This window comes from Miscanthus floridulus, chromosome 14, assembly GCF_019320115.1.
Source record: "Miscanthus floridulus cultivar M001 chromosome 14, ASM1932011v1, whole genome shotgun sequence".
In the NCBI taxonomy this organism is placed as follows: Eukaryota; Viridiplantae; Streptophyta; class Magnoliopsida; order Poales; family Poaceae; genus Miscanthus; species Miscanthus floridulus.
In genome coordinates this window covers 81,928,234-81,934,744 of record NC_089593.1, presented here as the reverse complement: position 1 = coordinate 81,934,744, position 6,511 = coordinate 81,928,234, and the positions used below count along the sequence as shown (strand labels likewise).

The 6,511-nt window shown below is 39.2% G+C and overlaps 1 pseudogene; it reads left to right on the top strand.

The window, feature by feature from the left end:
* Positions 1–3,019: 3,019 nt before the first annotated feature.
* Positions 3,020–5,465, top strand: LOC136503866 (uncharacterized; annotated as a pseudogene).
* The last annotated feature ends 1,046 nt before the right edge of the window (positions 5,466–6,511 follow it).

Below are 6,511 nucleotides of genomic sequence, written 5' to 3'. Positions count from 1 at the left end.
TCTCTTTCACACTGATAACAGATGAATAAAGCTCGAACTCTGAATTTTTATCTGAACACTGAAATTTTGTTGCAACTTGATAGTTCTCTTTTTTGAATTGCAACTTGATAGTTCAGACACTTGTTAGATAGGTCTTTAACCCATTAAGATCTTCATTGTTGGGATAACTACCAGGAGTCCAGGATTGCACCTGAAACTGATAACTGAAGTTAACCTCAAACTGAGAACTGTAGTTAACCTGTAACTAAGAACTGAAGTTACTCTGTGGTTGTCTGGTCTGTACCCACGTCATTGCAAGTTTTTTTTTAATTTTTTATTTACTGATTTCCCAATTTTTTATATTGGAACATGTTCAAAGCTTGTATTATTTGGAAGGTTTTATGTTTGTGAGTAAATCTGCTAATGTACCTAACCATACACCCAAAATGAAAAATAGACACGATTTTTAAATATTTGTTTTAGTGAACTACAGAAGCATATATCAAATTCAATTAGCACATGGGGCAAATAACCCATTTACAGCACACCATAGTTCAACCATGCTGCTCCATATTCCTACCTGTACGTGTTCAGATCTGCTCTAAAATCAGGTATTGTGATCCAGCCAATGCAGTTGCTGTTTTGAGCACCATAATATAAGCATATATGAGTAATGTATGTTAACTGATTTTTTCCAGTGCCATTCATTGCTTTAATGTTTTCTGACAAGTACTCATATTAAGGATTCTTTAGAGAATTACCGGTGCATACTTGTAAGTTAATGGAAAAATGGTATACCTTTCTGGCTTTCTCTAGACTGCGTCTTACTGTTGCAGGAAATGAGAGAAGGTAGTGAAGTGAGGCAAGCTGAACTTTTCTATTGATAAAATACGACTCAGTGAACTATTTATAGCTTGAGGTTGAGCCGTATACAATAAAAATGAGGTTTTCTTGTTTGATTGTAACAGTTTCTTCCTCGTTTTTAGGGTGCAACATTTTCAGTAAGCTACCATATATCAAACATATGAAGACTTCAAACTAATTTATGAATAATTTCTTTGTTGTTGTATTGAAACCTTGTTCTACACATGAGCATTATATGTACCATATGCTAATCATGGCAATAATTTTCCATTTTTCCATAGGCTTGCATCAATACATGAGACATCAATACTGAAAACTGCTACCTTCGTTTTGACCCTATAATTTCCTATACATGGATTTCCTTATGACGTCCCTGGAGACTTGATCTCTTGCAGGCAACCACTCCTCACTGTAAGTAACAGGTACATACTCCACTTTGTTTCGGTTCCTGTTGGAATTGGCGTAGTGCTGCATCTTGTTCCTCTGTTTTTTATGAAATCTTGTGTTGAGTTTAATAGGCTGGTTCAATGGGGATCATCTAAGTTTCGAAGTCTCTTTGTATCAAATAACTAAACTGATAGCTACAACCTTTAAATTGAGATCTGTAATATATATCTATCCTATAAGCTAAAATAAATATCCTTTCCTTTTACCTAAAATAGGCATCCTGTAAACTGAAACTGAGAATTGATGCTACTCTGTCTGACAGTAAAGCTACAAACCGCTCATTATAAGTTTTTTTATATTGGCCGATTCCTTTGCTGATTTGACACTTATGGCATTTTCCTATCTTGTGACAGATTGATGTTTTAGTGTTTCTCCCCTTAGACTTATGTAGTACTAATAATTGGCTTCAATAAATAGTATGGTGAAATACACTTGAAAACTTCAAATGCCATGATCTCCTCCTTTGTTCAAATATGCTTTGCAACGCATACAACTTATAGGCTTCTAATGACTGATTGGATTTCATTGACATTGTTAAAATTAAATTCAATTGAGCACCAATCTTGATGTATACTCTTGTCATTCAGCATTTATGATAGTTTTTTAGCGAAAGCTGAATTTTGGCCTCTTAGTCATAACAAACTATATTCGGTTTCCATTACGTGTCTGTCTGCACAGAAAATATAATTTGTGATGATGAAAATTCATTCATAACTATTATTTAGGCTCCAATGAATTTTATATCCTCACTGCCAATTACAGAGGTTTAGTTTCAGTCCTAATTTGTTCAGAAGTTGAGTTATTTAGTATTGGCTCTCTCCGTCATTCTGCATGGGAGTTCTCATTTATGAGATTGCTTGCTAACCTATGTCAGGCACCTAGAAAGAAAAAAAATTGATAGCCAGTTGCTGCAGCAACAAGATATGAACTACTCTGAAATTTTCAGTTGCCATTGCTGTTCAGGTTAGGCACCTCCTGCGTTGACCTCTCAAGATACCATTCTATAAAATCAAGCACATCCATCCATTTGCGGGTACACATCCTAATTCTGTTCAGTGCCATACTTTTTGCTGTCTATCAATAGGTCGTTACTCAGTGATTTTGATTTTTCAACTCTGATGGTAAGTTTGTGTGCTTAGAAAGAATTTGCACTCTGAGGTATATGAAGAGTATAAAATATTTGCATCCCTAGGGTTTTCAGCATAATAAAGAGCCCACCTATTGGATTGTTCTTCTGCGTTTCTATCCCAACAAACATGGATTTACCCTTCCTAGATTCTGTGACAGGGTGCGTGAGGGATAGAATTGATGGACATTTACTGAATTGAAATTCACTTGCAGCATGAAAATTTGCTAGTCTCAAGGTGTCTTTTACAAAAAATATTGTGCTTGTGTTGATGACATTTAAGGGGTAGAAATTCTGTGTAGTATTTCTGTAAGGCATCTGGTGCTACCAGTGAAAACACCTTGGCTAAGTTGATTTTGGAGTAATGGTATGAACAACCTAAAGTGACTCTTTCAGTGTAGCAAGATGGTCCCCTAAGAAACTATTTTATCATAAAGAAACTCCCCTGAAATTTAACCGTACGATTTCATTGTAGTGGGCAGATTTTTATCTGGCTAGAGTACAGATAGTCGGTGGTGTTTACTTTGCTCTTTTCACAAGTATGCACTACACAGTCCCTTTCTTTCCAGCTATGTTGTTATGTGCAACTTATTTGACACAACACAACTCTGTTCATTTGCAGATAGGGTATTTCGTTCTGACTGTAATACCAAAGAAGTATACGAGAAAGGGGCCAAAGGAGTTGCCCTCTCTGTAGTTAGTGGCATTAACTGTGAGTCAACACCTGCTTCCTATCTTACTCCAATTTTTTTTGAATCAAAGTATTTGTTTGTTACCGCAAGTGTTTTTGCATATGGTCAAACAAGTAGTGGAAAAATATACACCATGATTGGAATAACAGAACACTGAAAAATCAAATTCTTTCTAAGCACACAAACTGTTGCACTGAACTGAATGTTGCACTGATCAAACAAGGGCTTTATTTTAGAGATTGTAACTGGTTCACTTCCTCTGTGTAACCACCCAAAAGACATTCCTGAGTCCTACCTGTTGTGTAGCCCGACCGCTCGGTGGCATTATTTGGTAGGCCAACATGTAGCACTAACTTGCCTTTTTGTTTCTCACCTAATAATTACCGTAAGATTCTGAGGCATTTGATGGTTAATTCAATGGAAAATAGTGGCTCTCCAGCACCATTGGGTGACAAGACTAACACTACTAATGGAGGTAAACAAAATAAATCATCCTTTTACTATATTATGTTAAATTCAACGTATTGTTTATATTATTAATGATAATTAAAGTATCTGGATGTAACACTGCAGGAAGTGATGCTGGAGAACGCAAGAGAGAAAGAGAAAAGGCTCAATGGCTCGCAATGTCTCAAGAGAAAAGGGACGAAAGAAATAAAAACGTCGAGAAACATATAAAAGAAAAAAGGGGCAACACCTACATATTGAAACTACCAATGGTAGTATAGTAGAGACGTTGTTGAGTAATAATATAGATATTACTATACTATTGATGTTACTCATACGTGCTGTGTCACAATTGGTAGATGGTCAGGATGGATCAAACAAGGAAAATATGGATTCTAATAAAACATATGATTGGTTGCATAGGAATGATTCACTCCATGTAATTAATATTGATGATATATCCAATCAGATATCAGTAATTCAACTGTTGTTTATATGGCATCATCGCCTACATTTTTGTGTTGGCGAATCTATCAATAGCTTTATATACAGCGAGAGGATCATTGATGGATATCTGGTGTGCTCTGGTTGTCTTGCTACTATTTTAATTTAAACACAGCTATGTAGGTGATGACGATGAAGTAATTACTGCTCGTAGCATTGTTAATCAAGAAATGCAGTCACAACGCACTGATGCTTCATGTAAGAGACAATTAACAAATGAGCAAGTCATGGCCGATCGTGCAAGGAAGAGGATGACATATGCAAACATGACACCTGAGCAACGGGAACAAAGGCGCAGACGACAGAGGCTTTACAATAAAACTCCATCTCATGGGCAATGAAAGTGACTACAAACCGCTCCATGGAGGTGAAGAAACACACCTTAAACAGTGAGTCCATCGCAATGGAGAATCCACTCTTTAATCCAAAGATGGTGTGGCCCACTGCAAACTCATCTGAGCCTCATGGACCCACAGTAAGCCCCAGCGATTGGGTTATCCTACAATCCACCGCAACACCTATTTGCTTCCCACAAGCTACTGAGGAGACAAATGATGATGATGATGGATGTGGTGATATACTGCCTGGTCATATGACACATAGACAAAATGTTCCATCTGGGCAAAGACATGCATTGTTAGCCCGTCGTAACACTGTGTTTGAGCGCCGCATCGTTCGAAACACGGGAGTAGCTAACAATGATGATGAATGCATGACTAAAAAACATGTGGATGAAGAAATGCCCTTACCTCAGTCAACCATTACCAACAACGGTAAGTAACGAGGTCTCTTTACCCATGTTCCTTCACATGAAACAACTTTATTTCTATCTCAACCATGTCCATTATGTGATTGACAGAAAATGCTGGACCAAGCAATCAAAATGCATCAGCTACACCTGCACAACCATTATTTGATGACATAGATAATCTGCACTACTTTTAACATTCTTTACAGTATTTGCTTTCCTTTATTGTTACCCAAGTTGTAATATCTCATGGCACTGTGACGATCACAAACGATGATGAGGGCAATATATTTGAAGATGTTGAGGAAGAGGATGAGGGATACCTATTTGCTGGGCAAGGTATTTGTACCAAATACCGAATACCTTTCTAAACATCCACTCCTTTATCTAACCTTTATTTTTATGCTCAAATGTCATTTCAACAGAGGAATTAGATGATGATGTCCAAAGTGATACTCCTGAGGAAGACGCAGCTTCTAACCCTAAAGTACCTGACCCGTATGAAAAGGTGTATAGTAACATGCCCAAGGAGACACACATGCTAAAACCTGTCTCGGATTGCCATCATTACAGTGCTAAGAGGTTTCCAAAAGAACCTCCTGGGTTCTGTTGCCGCAGCGGAAAGGTCGAACTGAATGCACCCATCATACCAGACTAGCTCATGAGGCTTTGGATGAGCTCCAACACGGACGCTAGGCACTTCCATAACAATATCAATTTTTTCAATGGCCACTTCTCTTTCACTTCCCTCTACAGTCTCCTTGACAGTGCTACTGCTAACATCAGAAACAGTGGCATATATACCTTCCTTGCACATGGCATGATCTATCACAACATAAGGTCATTTGGGAGAGAAGATGGTAAGGAGCCTAGACATCTTGAGCTTTACTTCTATGATGATGTTCCGAGCCTTGAGCATCGATACTGAAGGTGTCAGGAAGAGAAGTACCAAAAAGATAAAAGAAGTTATAGAGAGATTGGTGGCCATCCTTCATGACAACCCGTACTCACAACATTTGAGGAGTATGAGGCAGGCTAAACATCTCTAGAACTATCGTCTCACACTTAACCTTGATCAACGATTGGACCAAAGGACATACAACGTGCCGATGGCTTCAGAGGTGGCAGCTGTTTGGATCGATGGTAATGAACTCCTTGGTCAATTTTAGAATAGTGTTGTCCTACATGGGAAAGATAGGAGTAGGCATGCCATCCAATCATATCATGGATGCCATGTGTCGGTGTTTCGGACCGGGGGTCCTCAACCGACTAGTGAATTTGTGCTACGTGCCCCTATCCCGGATGGTGATGCAAAGAGATACAAGGTTTATACTGGTTCAGGCAATCGAGGCCCTACGTCCAGTCTGAGAGATCGATCTTGTATTCCTTGCACCGGAGTGCTCGTAGTAGGGGGTTACAAGCTAGGTGAGAGAGGGAGCTAGCCCCAGGTCTCGGCCGGGGTGGTGCGGGCTGCTTGAGGCGTTGTTCTCAAGCAGCGTAGAAGCGTGTAGTTTGAGTTCCTCTTTCTACTTGTCGTTCTCCTCTGCCTAGAAATGGTACCGGCTACCTCCTTTTATAGCCACAAGGAGGAAGCCAGAAGTACATGAGAAGGCTACTATTTGCTGACGTATTCTGCTCCCTGGAGCAGCGTGGCGTCGTGGGAGTTCCCGTCGGTGTCTAGTCGGTGTGGTTTCCAAGGCCGGC